The following is an 11,539-nucleotide window of genomic DNA, read 5'->3' as shown; positions in this document are numbered from 1 at the left end:
AAACAGATCCAAAATTTGCCGAAGCTAAACATAAACAAGTTGATAGAGATGTACATCATCCCTAAGACATAAGAATGGCCTTCCGAGGAGCCCATGACTCAGCGGAAGTAAGACCGAAATTAGGGTTTTTAAACCCTCCAAGGAATGGACCAAGGGCAAAATGGTCATTTCAAACTGAAATGGGTGCCATTGTGCACACCATTGTATAGGCAATGAAAAATAAACAAGAATCGACTCAAGAATCACTTAATTTTGAGTTCAGATGAAAAAGATATGACCAAAACAAAATGCCAAGCCAAGGCTGCCAAGATGGCACTTGTTGCACACCTTGAGGATGGTCGCCAAGGGCTGCGGGCGCCCGCTTTGCTGACATTGCGGGTGGACACCCGCCAAAAACTAAAGCTGCTGCCAAGGTGATGAAAATGGGGATTCGGGTGTGTACACACAAATTTTGTAAGTCTGCAATAGAAACAAAATATGGAGCAAATAGAATGTTATTAATTTATGAATGTGGAGTACAGTCCTTTGTAATATCTTTTACAAAAAAAGAATGGTCCTCTGATTCGATCTCCTTGTTTTTGGTTGGTTGGATCCAAGGGCTGCACGAGCTTGTTCTTGAATCACTGTGGAATTTGATGAAGAACGGCACGTTGTTGGATGTGCTTGATGTTCTTCGCTTTTGGGTTTCGATTCTGAATTTGTGTCTGAATTCTGAGTCTCTGGAATTCTGAGTCTCTGAACTTTTGTGTCTGAATTTGTAGACTTCTGAATTCTGAATCCTCTCCCTTTTTCTTCCTCCAAGCCTCTATTTATAGGCTTCTTGGATTAATAGGATGATGACACGTGTCATCTCCTGATAAGGAAAAAAAACTATAATTGGGCCGGGCCGGATATATTATGATAATTATCCTTAAAAATAATTATTCCAAATATATTTTATTAGGAATAATTATTCTTTTTATTTGACCATCTAGACTCTAGACTGGGCTTAATTAAATAATTTAAGTGGACCATACTTGGGCCAATTAAATAACTTAATTAAACATTGGGCCCATATTTAATGGGTCCATTTGTCCAAATTAAAGTTCACTAAAATTTTAGTGTCTACAAATTGCCCCCACTTCAAGTTCTACGCTTAACAGGACTTGTCTCCTTTTTCAAGTGGGACTTGAAGTATCCAACTTTTTTTTTTTTTTTGGATTTTTACTTTCCAATTTGTACAAATCCCTTGCCTATATATACCACCCAAGTCATAGGGTTTGACATCAATTTCAATTAGTTTTGAAGAACTTGTAAGATTGCGGCCTCTGAAGATTGTGTTGGATTGCGGCATCTGCTTGAACACATAGGTATGAATGCTTTTTTTTTTTTTTACCATTCTTTTTTTTTTTTTTTTTCTCCTCCACGTTTCCTGGAGGATTGAGATTTGCAAAATTTTTTTTTTTTTTCCCTCCTCCACGTTTCCTGGAAGATTGAGATTTGCTATTTTTTTTTTTTTTTCTCCTCCTCCTCCACGTTGCCTGTTGTTGGAGGAATCAAAAATTTTTTTTTTCCTCCTCCACGTTTCCTGGAGGATTGAGATTTGCAAAATTTTTTTTTTTTTTTCTTCTCCTACTCCACGTTTCCTGGAGTTGTTGGAGGCAAATTTTATTTTATTTTATTTTTTTTTTTTTTTTCACGTTTCTTGGAGTATTGCAAATTTCTTGTTTTTTTTTTTTTTTTTTTTTAACTTTCCTTTTCTTTTCTTTACTTTTTTTTTTTTCTTCTTTCCTCCTTTTTTTTTTCCTTTTTTTTTTTTTTTTTTTTCTAACTTCCTTTTCTTTTCTTTCCTTTTCTTTTCTTTTTTTTTTTTCTTTTTTTTTTTTGAAGGACTTGAGAAGGTATAGCAAATTGATTTTGTCAGCCATAACAAAAATTGAAATCCTCTTTCTAAACAACATCGATCGAGCTTTGGTATCCATCTTGGTGGTGTTTAAGTGTTTTGCAAAGCAGAAGCTGACTATCTTAGAGAGCGAGAATAGTCAACGAGTCCAAGGAACGACATTAAGTGTACATGACTCACTTTTTGGTCGCAATGCTATTCAAGTGCCTGATTCTAACAATAAACATTGTTCATCTCATTGGACATGCACGGCCACATGCGAACTCACCGACTTTGGTCCTGATCAGATTAATGAAGAATCTATTATCTCTAAAGCCTTGATACTAAATTCTTCACTTCATGAGAGAGTTGTTGAAGAAAACCAGTTTTCACTATTGGGTCTTACTGTTCAGGTGAAGGAAATATCATGGAGTATTCCCTATAAACTTCCTGCTGAATTGCTATACACCGAACTATATTGGGAGTGGTTAGAAGATGTCTTGGCGCGTTTTCATGACTTTCTATCAAAACAACAACTATATGGTGCTTTATTCGCCTCCCTATTTTCCTATGATCATCATGAAGATGTATTCAAAGCATTCCTTGAATGTTGGTGCCCAGCCACTAATACACTTCATTGTTCTATTGGCGAGCTATCAATTTCTCTTCGAGATCTATATATGCTAGGTGGTCTCCCTCAGCAAGGAACTATTTATGATGAAGTTATTCCTTGTGCAGATGAATTATCAAGAGCTGGCAACAACAAAAATTCTATGCCTTTGAGTTGTCAACACCTATTTTTGGCCTTCCACAGACTTTCCAAAAAGTATAAAGGAGATCAGAATGTGAAGATATCTGACTGGATTAATTTCTGGTTTAAAGGTGCATCAAGACATGCCAAACCTTCAAAGAAATCAACAAAAAATAAAGTTCACCGCCCTATGAGGACTCAAAATCCGTCTGGTGTGATCCCTCCTGTCCGGTCGATGTCCACCAAAGAGAAAGAAGTATTTATCAACCTTGGTGTAGATGAAACATCGAGAGACACCACTTATCTAGTGGCTTTTTTAGCCTGTTGGCTCTGCAAATTTGCCTTACCTGCACACCCTGGCAACATAATTCATCCTGGGACTTTCAAGGTCGCAAGCATGTTAGCAGATGGCTGCAACATTTGTCTTTCCATCCCGGTTCTGGCCAGTATTTACAGAGGCTTGAACGAGATTGTTTCCTTACCAGATCCTAGAAGCTGCTCTGCGATATTTCCTATTCACTATGTATTCGGATGGTTGAGTGAATATTTCAGAACTAATTTCACCATTCGTAATACCAACTATTGGCCTAGAATGACATTATATGCAGGCGAAGGAGGAGCAAGATACTTTGACCATTTTGAAGCCTAAAATTTATTCAGATCATATAAAGGAATAAACTTAACTCGAATGGCTAAAAGATCTTCAACAGAGCGACTTATTGTAGATAATGGCGAGATGAAAAAGGCTGACTTTGACACCCTAATCAATCTTCGATCATGTTATTTGACATTGCGCCAAAATGACCGTCTTATCATTGAGCCGTATAGTCCACACAGATTTAGCCGACAATTTGGGTACCATCAAGATATTCCTGGAAAATTAAAAAATGACTTTCGTACTTGCACCTTAGAGGAATTTTTAAAGCATTGGGACTCATCCGTTCATTATTCTTCTGGTTGTGATGTGTTGCTTCCTTCAACCTTCAGCCACCAAAAATCCTCAGTTACCAGAGCATATGCTAAATGGTGGTCCAGCGTATATATTGATCCATTTACACATAAAGAAACTACCTCAAAGCAATCTAAACGCACGATTTCCCCACCAGAGAAACCAACTAAAATCAGAAAGGTTTTAATTAAGAGGCTGAAGTCAAATCTCCCATCTAAGCCAGTGCCAAAGTTAACCATCAAATCTCATAATGATTGTGACGTTGTTGGAGGATCTAGTAGCCATCACCAAACAGCAGAAGATGTCCCACCACTAATCAATAACCGTCGCCGTCGTCAGTTGTTAATGGAGTTAGAGGAGGATGTGAAAGCTTATGATGAGGATCGTAACTGGAAGCATGTCACCGACAAAGTGAGACTTGATTCAGTACAGGAATGTGTTGCCACTTCTCTTGATCACTTTTTTACTGGGGTACCTAGCAGTTCACAACCTATACAGGTAACTGGTATTTAAATTGAACTTTTCTATATATATATAATTTTTTTTTTTTTTGGTACTGCAAATTACCATTATTTATTATTATTTTTTTTTTGTAATAGATAAAAGATAGCAAGGGATTTCTTGGGGAAGATGTCGTCATTGTTGCTAATCCAACATGTAGTGAAGAATCTATTTATGGACCGTCTGCCTTAGAGTTGGCCACTGCGATAGGAAAAGGTACAGAGATTTCACTACAAAGAAGCAGAGTTAATCAACACTCGGATGTTTTGGGGGTTGCTGAAGTGACTAGTCAAGCTATGGAGGCGGTTGAAAATATTGGTAAAGATCATGTAGTTATCCCTTCTTTGATTTTAAGAGAACAGGGTCCACCCTTGCATCGTGTTGCCCCTTCTGAAATGTCAATTTTCAATGCGGAAGAGATCATTCTTGATGTTCATCGTCGTGCTGCTTTATTCTTTATTGATTTCATAAAGAATATCATACGCGATACTCCTACCGATAAAATACCATCTCGAGCACCTAAACTTCAAACACTTTATGAAGGACTCGCAAAACTCCCTGGAGACCATTCATCTTTGAAGAAGCGAATTGACTCATATACCAATAATGCGGCCAATTATATTGCTACATCTTCTTCATATGCCTGTATGATGACTTCAGACTCTCAATCCCAACGATTGGCCAGTATTGATGCGCAGCTCAACAATGCTAGGTCTATAAAAGATGATGGTGCTAAGCATATAGAATCACTTCAATCTAGTTTGAGTGAAGCTGAATTTAAAGAAGCTAGATTAGTGAAAGAATTGCAAGAAGCCAGGGAAGAGACTCAAGGGCTTAAAGTCCTCATATCGACAACGGATGCCCAGTTATCTCAGAAGAAGGAAGCCATCACCAAACTTTGGGAAGATCAAAAATCAATAGAAGAAGCTAACGTCATCTCGAATCGCGATCTTGAAGTAGTGAAACAATTGGAAGAGATATTATGGCAAGAACGTGATGAAATTATCGCTATGGAATTTTAGTATTGATCATCGTTTTTTTCAAAAACAAAGTTGTAACTTTGAATTTTAGCAATAAAACAAATGATTTATTATCTCCATTTTATTTACAAAGATGTTATCATTATTTATTTATTTCACCGTTCACAGTTTATACTCTTGCGGGCCAGGAGTTTATAAAGAATTTTTTTTTTTTTTTTGGGCCGTACACAGTTTTAGCTCATGCGGGCCAGGAGCATAGTGCAGTTTAAGCTCGTACGATCAGGAGCATTGCCTTCATGGGTAGTAGCGCTTCAGGAATTTTCCATTAATGGGCCCTACTCTTACCCCATCTTCATCAATAATGAGATATGCGCCGTTAGTATAAACTTTGCGAACAACATACGGTCCATCCCATTTAGATACAAAGTCTCGAACTTGAAATGACCGGGGTCGAACTCTCTTATTGAATGCTTTAGAAAGTCGAGCTTGATAACACTCTAGCTGTTGTTGAGCTTCTAATCTCTTTCCATCCAATGCTTCCAGTTCTTGAAGACGTAAGATGGCATTTTCTTCACTTGTAAGACCTTCTTGTATGGCTATCCTTAATGATGGGATTTGTTGTTCCAATGGAAGAACTGCTTCTACGCCATAAACCAGAGAATATGGAGTTGCTTGAGTAGGTGTCCGATGCGTAGTGCGGTATGCCCATAATGCTTCTTCCATTCGCTCATGCCAATCTCGCTTTGTTTGGTTGACTACTTTCTTCAATAGCTCACATAGAGTCTTATTGAATGCTTCTGCGAGACCATTTGTAGGGGCATTGTACATGGAGGATTTACGTTGTTTGAATCCAAATTTCTCACAAAGGTCAGTTACCCAACTGTTTTTAAAATTCGTCCCGTTATCAGTGATGATGTATCGAAGGACACCATATCGATAAATAATGTTGGACTTGATGAAGTCAACCATTGTTTCCTTTTTCACATGTTTATAGGGTGCAGCTTCAGCCCATTTTGAAAAATAATCAGTTGCAGCCAAGATATACAAGTGGCCTTTTGAAGACTTTTCTAAAGGACCAACTACATCTAATCCCCATGCATCGAACGGCCATGACGTCACAGTAGGGTGTAATGGTTCCGGTGGTTGGTGTATGAAGTTGGCATAGAATTGACAGGCTTGACACCTTTTTGCATACTCCAAGCAATCTTTGACCATGGTGGGCCAATAATAACCCATTCTTTTGACGCGAAAGTGCAGCTTTGGACCAGATTGATGAGCTCCACAAATCCCGGAATGTGCCTCCTTCATTGCATGCGTTGCTTCATCATTTCCAAGGCAGCGAAGGAAAAGGCCCTCATAGGAACGCCTATACAATGTATCGTTGTAATAGATGAAACGAGGTGCTCGCCTTCTTATTTCAGTCTTATGGCGTAGGTTCTCGGGAAGCTTTCCATGTTCCAGATAATCAATGATAGGGATTCTCCAATCTTCTTCCTCTTGTGTCCAACAAGAAACTACATTACTTTCTTCAAATTTATCCTCCAAGACTTGTGGTAAGACCCATCTTTGGCATACAGGAACATCAACCAGGTCTTCATCAGTTAACGCCAATGTTGTAGCCAAATTTGCCAAAGCATCAGCTATCCGATTTTCTTTTCTTAGAATGTGCTCTAGTATGACGCTATCAAACCGTTCCAACAAATGAGAGGCGTAACGATGGTACGGTACTAGATCATCTTTCTTAACCTCATATTCTTTAAGAAGTTGGTTGATCACCAACTTAGAGTCTTCATATATTTCGAGGTCCGTGATGTTCATCTCATTCGCCATTTGAAGGCCGATAATCAAGGCTTGATACTCAGCTACATTATTTGAGCAGTTTTCAGCAAGTGCAAAAGAGTATGGAATGACATGTCTCTTTGGAGAAACAAAAACTACACCTGCTCCAGCCCCATCTGATCGTGCTGCCCCATTGAAAAACATCATCCATAGAGGGAGGATGTCCACAAGGAAGACTTCTTCATCAGAAAAATCTTCAGAAATTTCCCAATCGACTGGAATAGGATGGTCAGCTAAGAAATCAGCTAAGACTTGTCCTTTTACTGCTTTTCGTGGCACATAAATAATTTCAAATTCGTTGAACAAAATTGACCACCTCGCCAATCGTCCGGAAAGGACCGGCTTAGACATGACATATTTGAGAGGATCTGCCCTTGCAACAAGATGTATCGTATGAGCCAAGAAATAATGCCTCAATTTCTTAGAAGCGAAGACAAGTGCGAGGCATGTTTTTTCAATTAGAGGATAATTTCGCTCTGTCGGGGTGAGTCTGTGACTTAAATAATACAATGCCTTCTCTTTATGTTCTTCATTATTCTGAGCAAGTAGGGCACCCAGCGATTCTTCTTGCGCAGTAATGTAAAGTATGAGTGGCTTTCCAGGTACCGGTGCTCCCAATACCGGAGAATTGAGAAGGTACTTTTTGATGCTATCAAAAGCATTTTGGCATGATTGGTCCCAATTAAATGGAACATCTTTTTTTAGGAGTCAGTTAAAAGGCTGACAACGACCCGCTAAATTTGAGATGAACCGACGAATGAATGCAAGTTGACCTTGTAAACTTCTACGTTCACGTAAATTTTTTGGTGGCGGCATCTTTTGAATGGCCTCAATTTTATTAGGATCAATCTCAATACCATGATGACGTACGACGTATCCCAGGAATTTCCTTGAAGTCACACCAAATGCACATTTAAGGGGATTCATCTTAAGTTGATATTTTCGAAGGCGATTAAAGACAGTACGTAAATCCTGTAAATGATTTCTTCGTTCTTTTGTCTTAACCACCGAGTCATCAACATAACATTCAACGATCTTGTGGAGTATGTCGTCGAAGATCCTTTGCATAGCGCGCTGGTATGTTGCTCCCACATTTTTTAGTCCAAAGGGCATAACTTTGTAACAATATATGCCTTTAGGAGTACGAAAGGCAGTTAACTCCTCATCCCTCAGAGTCATTCTTATCTGATTGTACCCAGAGTAACAATCCATAAAAGAGAGAGCTTCATATCCAGTGGTTGCATCTACAGTGAGCTCAGGGATGGGAAGAGGAAAATCATCTTTTGGGCATGCTTCATTTAAATCACGAAAGTCCACACAGATTCGAATCTGTCCATTTTTCTTCTTCACTGGAACAATGCTCGAAATCCATGTTGGATATTTGACCTCACGGACAAACCCTACTTCAATCAATTTGTTAAGTTCTTCCTCTATCCTTGGAACTAGCTCTGGACGGAAGAAACGTTGAGACTGCTTAATCGGACGTGTCCCACGTTTGACAGCGAGATTGTGCACTGCAATTTTAGGATCAAGACCGGGCATCTCTTTGTATGTCCAAGCAAAGACATCCTTGTACTCAGACAATAATTGAAAGTACTCATTTTCTTCTGAGGGGTTTAGGAATGCACTAACAAAAACTGGTTTGGGTTGATCGTCAGTTCCTAAGTTGATTTCTTTGAGTTGATCAACAGTAGCCTGCCCCCCATCTTCTAGTGTTGGTGGAGCTTTCTCGATATCATCTGGTTGTTCATAGTCAGGTTCCTCTTCAACAGTGATATGGTATGAAGTAACACAAGACGATTCGCCAGTGCCTTCTATTATATCCACTTCTGCCGATTGATTAGTAAATACAATGGTTCGCCTTCGAGCTTTCAATGTAACATTATTGGTGACATCTATCTCTGTCTTACGTTTCATTCGCGAAGGCACTAGGCTCTGAACCTCACTATTATTCACCATGTCGATGTTAGCTTCTTTTGACTTCACAATCTTGCTGTTTTTTAGTGGTGCATCATGGATAGTACCAATTCGAGAAAATACTGACTTTCGAGATTGAGGTTGTGCAGATTTTCTTCCTTGGTCATGAAAGCTCATTCTGTTAAAAACAGAGGTACGAGGCAAATTGCTGATATGAGAACTTGAAACATTTGATTCTCGGCTTGACAACCTATTGAATACAGATGTTCGATCGCATGGAGCTCTTATACGGTCAAAGACTGATTTTTGATGCCCAGTCTGCTGATCTTGTTCATCCTCAACTTCTTCAAACCCAATGTATGAGGTGCTTGACTTCTTATCCCTCTTTGTGATTTGAATTCGAAGTGGCTCAGAAGCTACGAAACCGAGACCAGACTTAGGTGAAATGATTTTATGCCCTTGATCTTTCAACCTCTTCTGTGTCTCATTGAAGCCGTGCACCTTCTCACCGGTGACCTCAGCATTCAGTTTTCCAAGGCTTGCAGGATTTGTAAAATCATACCCCGACTTAGCCAAGAGTTGGTATGCTTTAGGATCGAATCCTTCGTCGGTTCTTTGTTTTGGAAGTGGTAAATGATCAACCATAGATTGAGAAGGCCGCACGAACCCTTTTAATGGAGACTTGGAAGGCGAAGACTTCTGAATCTTAGGGAGAGGAAGAGTTAACTCTCCTTTAAGCTTTTGCATATCTTCTTTTTCCTTGGTTTGTGACATCTTTAATTTAAATTCCTTAGTTTCAATTATCTCGATAACAGGTGCCTGCCCTTCTTGTCGCTGAGATTTTGGAACATACTTTAAAATAGGTTTCGTCCGATGTGCTTTTATCGAGACCCCTCGCGTTTTAGCTACCTTTACAATGTCTGTCACCGAAACGTCTAGTGGATCACTTAATGCTTCTTTTCCTTTTGTAGATTGAATCTCTTGTGTAGACGGAAGGCTTGGGATGGGCACTTCCGAAGGTGTATCATGATCGATATAGAACTTGGCATCGGCAAAATGAGATTCTGCCTCTGTAAATGGCTTATGATCAGCCACAACCGTTTGTACGCCATTTTTGTAGAATTTGAAGCACTGATGAAGAGTCGATGGAATGACGCCATTACTATGTATCCAAGGCCTTCCCAACAACAAATTGTAGGACGTCTTTGCATCAATCACATGGAATAAGGTTTCTGCTTGGAGCTCGCCAATAGTTAGCTTTGCCCGAATCATGCCAATAGCTCTCTGTCCTCCTTGGTTAAAACCTTAAATAATAAGACGGCTACGTGATAACTCGTCAATTGTGATGCCAAGATTTTTCATCGTAAATTTTGGCATTAGATTCACCGCCGAGCCACTATCAACAAGAATACGAGTAACTCTTCGTTCTTTTATGTAACCGGAGACGAAGAGAGGACAATTGTGCGGCTTCGAACCCAACTGAAGATCCTCGTTCGTGAAAACAATTGGTGCACAACATGACTCAAACGTACCTCTGACCACTTCATCATCATCAGATTTTTCAATGATGGCTGTATTATGGTTCTCTACAGTCTGGACTTTATCTTGATCCTCGTTCTTCTCATCATTAAGGCTTGTTTTCTTAGTTGAAACCATGTAAGTTGTTTCAACTTCGTCATTTAGGTATCCTTTTGGAAAGAACTCTTGCAAAGTAATAGGCTTCTGACTCTTTTTGCTTATAGAGGTGTGTTTAGTTGACTGTGTCTTCTTGACCCATTTTCTGTTATGGCCAGATTGTTTATGGTGATATTGGGGTTTCTTCTTCCTTTGCCCTCTGTCAGAATAATTAGTCTGAAAAATATCAGCTTGTTGCTTCCGTGGTCTCTTTCTTGTCACCAGAGTCCATCCTTTTTCATCATCCTGAGGAAAAACCCTTCCAAATGTTGAAATGTCCCGTACACTCCCTTGGCCAATATAGATTGGGATTGGTTCCAATGAACCAAACTGGATAGTTGTACAAGATACCTCCGAAGTTAAAGGTTGAGAACGAGTACTCCCCACGACAGAGGTTGTCAAAGTAGCAGTTGTATGATTTGAAGTTACAACTTCGTCTGTATCCAACAAGATTTTTCTTTGTTTTGCCAGATTCATCACCACCTCCTTGAAGATAAAACACTTCTCAATTGGATGACTGATAATGCGATGATATTTGCAGTATTTTGGATCGTTGATACGTCCCATCTCTGGAGGACGTTTTCATTCAGGGAGTTCTATAACTTTACTGTCAAGTAAACATTCCAAGATGCCAGGAACATCGGAATCGGGGAAGGGGTATTCTTTCTTCTCTAACTCCTTTAGCGTAGGACGCTGTCTCTCCCTCTCTTGAAACTGGCGAGGCTTTTTATAATCCTTCTTGTCATCTTTAACAGATATCTTAATTGGGGTGGTTGAGATAGCCATTGAATCTTTAGCCGCATTTTTTGATGACTTGTCGCCCTTCTTCCAGTCCTTCTTATCTTTGCGTGGTTCTATAGTCATGGGACTTTTGCCGTCATGGGATTTCATACTGATCTCCATGTCATGGGCACGCGTAGCCAATTCCTCAAATGTGCGAGGTTTTATGCCTTGCAGAATGTAGAGCAGGCCCCAATGCATTCCCTGCATACACATCTCCACAGCAGATACTTCTGACAAACGGTCCTTGCAGTCAAGACTGAGGGCTCTCCACCGATTAATGTAGT

The sequence above is a fragment of the Cornus florida genome, unplaced genomic scaffold (assembly GCF_030987335.1).
Source record: "Cornus florida cultivar Cherokee Brave unplaced genomic scaffold, ASM3098733v1 CherokeeBrave_3.0.0_Hap2_Chr03, whole genome shotgun sequence".
Taxonomy (NCBI): Eukaryota; Viridiplantae; Streptophyta; class Magnoliopsida; order Cornales; family Cornaceae; genus Cornus; species Cornus florida.
Note: the sequence above shows the minus strand (reverse complement) of the source record.